Below are 6,407 nucleotides of genomic sequence, written 5' to 3'. Positions count from 1 at the left end.
TGCTGCCATAATGCTGAACAGGACAAGGGGGGGAAAAAAAAAAATATGTTACATCACTTCACACACACGCTCGCACACTCACTCACAGCCAAGTCTACTGCCAGTTCACACAAAATAAATAAGTTAATACACAACATACCATTTATCGCGGCCACTGGTCTCCTTTTCTATCCTTTTTGCCTCCTCTAGATTGTTATTGTACATCTCTGGTGATGCGTTAAATGGCTACCGTAATAACTGGTGTTACTTTGAGTCTGCTTGCATTTTCCCCCATTCAGTGTCAAAATCGGGGACATTTTCGGGGACAGCTTTGACCAGGGACAGGTCACCTTAAGTTATGCACAGATTTTCGTGCATAATTCTACGAATATCCATCAACAAGAGCGACCAGTGCGCCTGTGCAAAGCCTGAAGTCAGGGCTGACGTGCCTATTCACAGAGAAAAATAAACATTTTAAAATAGTTTCAACATAATACATCGGTGAAAGCAAAAAAATGTACGTTTTATTTTTACAGTCTTCCTTCAGGGAATGTATGCAAGCTTTAGTTTGTTAGTTATTAATCTGTAAAATTTATTTTTGTTTCCAACATTGCTATGGTAGTTACTAAGGACGCTACTATCACTTTAGCTTTAGTAAACGTCACCTTAATCACCATAGGCTACTTTTTTTTGTTTGTTCGTTTGTTTGTCGTACATTTGCTTTTGTTCCGGCTTCACTGCTGAAACACGCTATAAAGGAAATACATGCAGGCAACGGAGAAATAAGTTTGTTTTGGATGAACAATAGCGCACCCTGAAAGATCAATGCCCACTGACATCTTCTGCATCGAATCAGAGCGCCGAGGCGAATGGAGAGAGCCGGAATAATTATATTTACAGGAGGATGTATTCACGGAGAGCTGATATATAAACAAATAAAATAAAGATAGGTTTCATTTATCATTCTGATGTGTGACATAAAAACTAAATTGTGTTTCACACATCCACCGTTTGGAGATCAGTGCAGTTAATTTCAATAATAAATAAGGAAACATGGATAAATAAATCAAACAGATAAAAATGGTCAGGGATAAAAGAGAACAAAAATGGTCATTAAATAGGTGCTCTCACAAATAAACAGCTACAGACACCAAACACTTCTAGCAGTTCTGTTTTGAGCTAAACTAACACAGTTGGGACAGGGTGGAGCGAATAAAATGAGACCCAGGCTGGCTGAATTTACTGCAAGATTGAAATGTTAAGAAACACTAAGTGTACGGAAATCCCTTCATCATCTTCACATCATCGCTAACAAACAACATTTGTAAAGCAAAAGTTAAAACTATATATCCAGATATGTATTGGCACTACAATATACTGAAGTCTTGGTCATCTAGGACCATCCTGGCAGCCTGAGGAAAGGGATGCAGTAGGTATAACTGGCCATATTAGGTCATTCGAAAATATAATATGAAACTCACTGTAAATTATGGGGAAAACGGGGTCTAAACTGGTCCAAATTTAAACGTCTGACAGTGTATTAAGCAGATGTCAATATTTTGAACACATGTGGCCACTAACTACTAGTGTTGGGAAGTTCGACTCTGTTGACTGAATCTGATTGACTGAGTCATTTCGTTAATTTTTCCAGCAGGTGGCGCTGTAGCCCTACTGTGGGCGTTGCACAAAACGGCCACGGTTCTAAACACTTAACACTGAGAGCAACATAGTTTGCTTCAGCTGAGCTAACAAAATACAATACACAACATGCCACAAACAATTCAAGCCATGTGAAAACCTGGGAAAGTAAATACACAATAAGGTGACTCTGTCTGTATCCTCCCTGCCATTGTTGTTTAAAGGAGACACTGACTCAGTAGCTGTCACGTGACAAATTAACGAACGAGAACGATCCGTTCAGCCCTGTCACGTGACAGCTGGTAGAGGACAAGTGAATGTAAAACTCAATTAAGTGAGAAAAAAGTAACAATAAGTTCCCTAAAATGTTACATAGTGCATTTATTGTGTCTTATTATTATTATTATTATTATTATTATTATTATTATAATATTATTTTATGGTATAACACAAAATCAATATGTTGATATAATTTTCAAAAGTATCTATTCACATTATCATTTATCTAGTGTGATGGTAAATTTTATGTCTCAGGACTGACAGACTCTCCAATCCACATTAACCATTTGTATCACCCAGACACACTAATTGTTTTAAACTATTTACCTCTTAATTAACTCTCAGACAAGATAATTGTTTTAACCTCCTGTTTCTTAATTATCATCAAGACTGCATCCTGCCCCCCTCTGGAGATGTTGTTACACATCTAAAGGTATAAATGCTCTGTATTTCTTTTGTCTGTATCTTTTCATATCATTCCCGCTGAATGGTGTGGACTGATCTTTTTCCTTGCAACGAAGAATAAAAACTTAGCCGGCCGGCAGAAAAAGTAAGTTTCTCTATTTCATTGCTCATCAGAGGTATTGGGAAGGAAGCGATTGAAAACTTCCATAACACTATTTACACACAACACTATACATATCTACAAGAACCGAAGACCACTAATTAATTATGATTTCATGACAAATGAATGAACATCACAAATCAGACATCATTCATTTCCTCCTTCGTTTCTCAGTCCACAGTAGAGCCCTGTGCAGGACTGTTTTCTTCACCCCGCTCCCGCTGAATTTCTGACCATTACCACCGCAACGTGTGTGTTACACTCGCGGCTGCAGCCGCAAAACTTTGAGAATTTATGCCCGCACAATAATAGAAATGCATTGATTTTGTGTCTTCTCCCGTCCCACAGGAGAAAACACGTCATTTTATAGGCTATTAATAAAGAGATTCACGGACAATTGAGAAACTTCTCCAAATATCACACTTGCCTTGCTTTGTCTTTGCCTTGGAGCAAGATGAAAAACTTTGGTGTAGGACAAAAGTGAATTGGAAAAGTCTTGACCAAGGGAGTAATATATGTAAGTATGAAAATTGTGGGCAGCTCCTGCCCCTCAAAGGTGACCTTTGATCCTTGAACCTGAGACACCTTTGAAGGCTTACAGAGCAGCAACAAAATGGGAAACAGACCAGTTGTAAACAGTTTTTGAAAGCTCTTGACCTATACTACCATCACCTGTAGGACACCTGTAGGGGGCGCCACTAAGTAGGGTCAAAACCCAGAAAAAATGTGATTTCACCCCTTTAACTATAAGCAAGATCAAATCTGACCAAACAGATGTGCTTCCCAACCCCAAAACCTATAATAAGTCTGACAGTTTCCTGTCCACAATTTCACATATTAGAAGAAACACATTCGAACTACAAAACATATGGCGTTGCCCTCCACTGTGTACGGCAGTTTAGTACAAATTGTAGTTTTTATATCGTGCTTCCGGGTTAGGGTCAGGGTTGCAAAATTAGGGTTTAAAAAACATTCTCCAACTGAAAAAGTATAACTCTAGCATCTATGTTCATGTCGTGAGAAAAGCTGTTATGAAAACATAAAAATGCTAATTTAGACATGATTCCTGCCACTCTGTTTCGCCGACGGAAAGGGGTGTGTTCAATAGCTGAAACGAATGGAAGCCATTTTTCACAGCAGAGATTGTGCATGCGCACTGGTCATCATGTCATTGGATATTCGTAGGATAATGCACGAAAATCTACATAGCTTTTCATACGTTTCCATACGAACCCTTTCATGAGAATAGTTGCTGCTGCTGGACATTTATTGTCAGTGGTCTTACTGCATCACATGTATATTTCATCACAGGTGTATTTTTGAAATAGTCAGCTTTAAGTGAAACATCCTGAGGTTCCTTATGAACCACAAATGTATAGCAGCTGCTGGCAGGAGGAAAACGCTTTACTCCTCTCTTGAGTGTGCCTCTTTTGAGAGCTCTCCTACCAATGTGCCAACTGACATAAACTTTGGATATATATATATATATATATATATATATATATAGGAAAGGCAGCAATGCACGTTATAATGGTCAAAACAGACAAACAACAATAACACACAGACAGTAAAAAAAACAACATTTAAAATATTAAAAAGCAAGAAAATAAGAAAAACAGATACAGCAGCAATTTAAGAACATAGGCACTGTTTAAAAGATTTCCATTGTCTTTTTTTAAAAATAGAGCAGAATGCTAGAGGAACAAGTTCTGCAATTTTAAGTTCTGATTGGAGGGCATTCCAAGAAGATGGGGCAGAGAAACTGAATGCTTTTTTTCCTGATTCAGTTCGGACTCAAGGAGCCGAAAGATGCCGAATGTCATTTGAACCTACTGCATAATGGTTTTCGGGTTCTCCGAAGAAAAGTGCATAAAAAAGTGGGAAATAGGCCAAGGAGAGCTTTATACACCAGAGTCATCCAGTTTGTGTAGCTTCTTGTATCTAAGGAAGGCATGCTAGCTTTTGTGTATGATCACAGTGGTGGGTGAGGCAGCTACAACCAGTGATGAACCTCAGAGCACAGTGATGCACTGGAGTCAAGGAGAGAAGGCAGCTGGTTGATGCTGACATATAAACAACATTGCCATAGTCGAGTACAGGCAAGAAAGTGGCTGATATCAGAAACTTACGAGCTCTGAGAGAAATACAAGCTTTATTTCTATAATAAAAACCGAGCTTCACCCTTAATTTTGATATCAAATTTTTGACGTACTTTAAATGAAAGCTCCTCATCAATAATAAAACCCAGCTACTTATAGTTGATGACTAGTTTTATTGTTTCACCCCGGATGGTTCTGATTGAAGGTATATTCTCCAAGGGAACAGATGAATTTGAAAAAATTATTAATTTGGATTTATCAACATTTAAAACCAGTGCAGACGGATCTGCACTGCATCAAAGGCGGACTGTAAAAATTGAAATGCCTGAGCAATTGATTGTGAGTAACAATAAATGACAGTATCATCCGCATAAAGGTGGTATGAGGCATTTGACATGTTTTCACACAAATCGTTAATGTAAATTGTGAACAAAATGGGTCCTAAGACTGAACCTTGAGGTACACCTTTTGTGACCTCAAGAAAGGTGGAGCTAACTCCAGCCATCTGAACACATTGTGTCCTACTGGCCAAATAATCGGCAAACGAAGAGGCAGCTTGTTTGGAGATGCCACTCTTGGAGAGAATTTTTAACAAAAGACTGTTCCACAGTGTCAAATGTCTTAGAAAGGTCAATAAACAGAACCACACAGAACCTTTTCGAGTCCAATGCCTCAAACACGTCACTGAGGACTTTTAGGGAAGCAGTAGTAGTGCTGTGATTCCTAAAACCTGACTGAAGGGGATTTAGAATGTTCCTCGATTCCATAAAAATCTTCAGTCCAATTTTACAGACCAATTTTTACCATAATTTAGAGATGGGCCTGTAATTATTAACAACTGAGGGGTCGCCTCCTTTTAGCAGTGGGACGACAAATATTAAAAATACTAGTTAAAGGCTCAGCAATTAAGTCAGCAGCCAGCTTTAGAAAAAATGGAACCAAACTATCCGGACCAGCTGATTTTTTTGGAATCCAATTTTTTTAGCACACTATGGACCACAGAAGGTTCGAAATGAAAAGAACAATCAACAGGGGGACGGCTTACAACAGAAGGTTCATCAGTTAAAGCATGGCTTTTAAGATCACTGTTAAAAGAATCAAATAAGTGCCCTGCTGTGATAAAATGTTCATTAAAATAATTTAGCATGGCACATTTATCTGTCAGGTTTACAGAATCTTTAACCAAGAAGTTTGGTAATTCAGGATTTCCTGGGATCATTTAGGATTTTAGTGGTTTCCGATAAATAAAATTCAGATTTAGCCTTCTTAATTAAGGACGTACATTTGTTGCGGAGCTGATGAAAAATGATCCAATGAACCTCAGTTTTAGTTTTTTGTGCTCTGGCCCAGGCAAGATCTCTTTCTTTGAGTAGGTTTCCAATTTCAGTGGAAAGCCATTGATTGTTTCTCCCTTTTATTCTAAACTGATGTAAGGGAGCATGTTTATTGATTAACTTTAAGAATTCTGAATGAAAGAGATTCCAGGCCAACTCAACATCATCAAGGAGGGAAATACATTCCCTCTCACAATTTGATAAATCATGCAAAAATGCCTGCTCATGAAAAAGTTTAAAATCTCTTTTAAGTAAGATTCGTGGTTTAGTTTTTGGGAGTTTGGCATTTCTGACCACTGCAATGGCACAGTGGTCACTCGTTCCCGAAAACACCAGCATGTACTGTGATGAAACCGGACGCTGCCAATCTGAACATGTCACTACACAACACATTCTCTGACCCACGCAGCCATTTTTAGACACGTGCTCCCTAACAGATGATAGTTTATGCACTTGCGTGTCAGGCACAAATTTGAAATGATATTTAGTGAAACTCAACTTTTTAAATTGCAG

The sequence above is a fragment of the Leuresthes tenuis genome, unplaced genomic scaffold (genome assembly GCF_036924035.1).
Source record: "Leuresthes tenuis unplaced genomic scaffold, fLeuTen1.0.hap1 SCAF_6, whole genome shotgun sequence".
In the NCBI taxonomy this organism is placed as follows: Eukaryota; Metazoa; Chordata; class Actinopteri; order Atheriniformes; family Atherinopsidae; genus Leuresthes; species Leuresthes tenuis.
The sequence above is the reverse complement of the archived record's forward strand: the minus strand, read 5'-3'. Positions refer to the sequence as shown.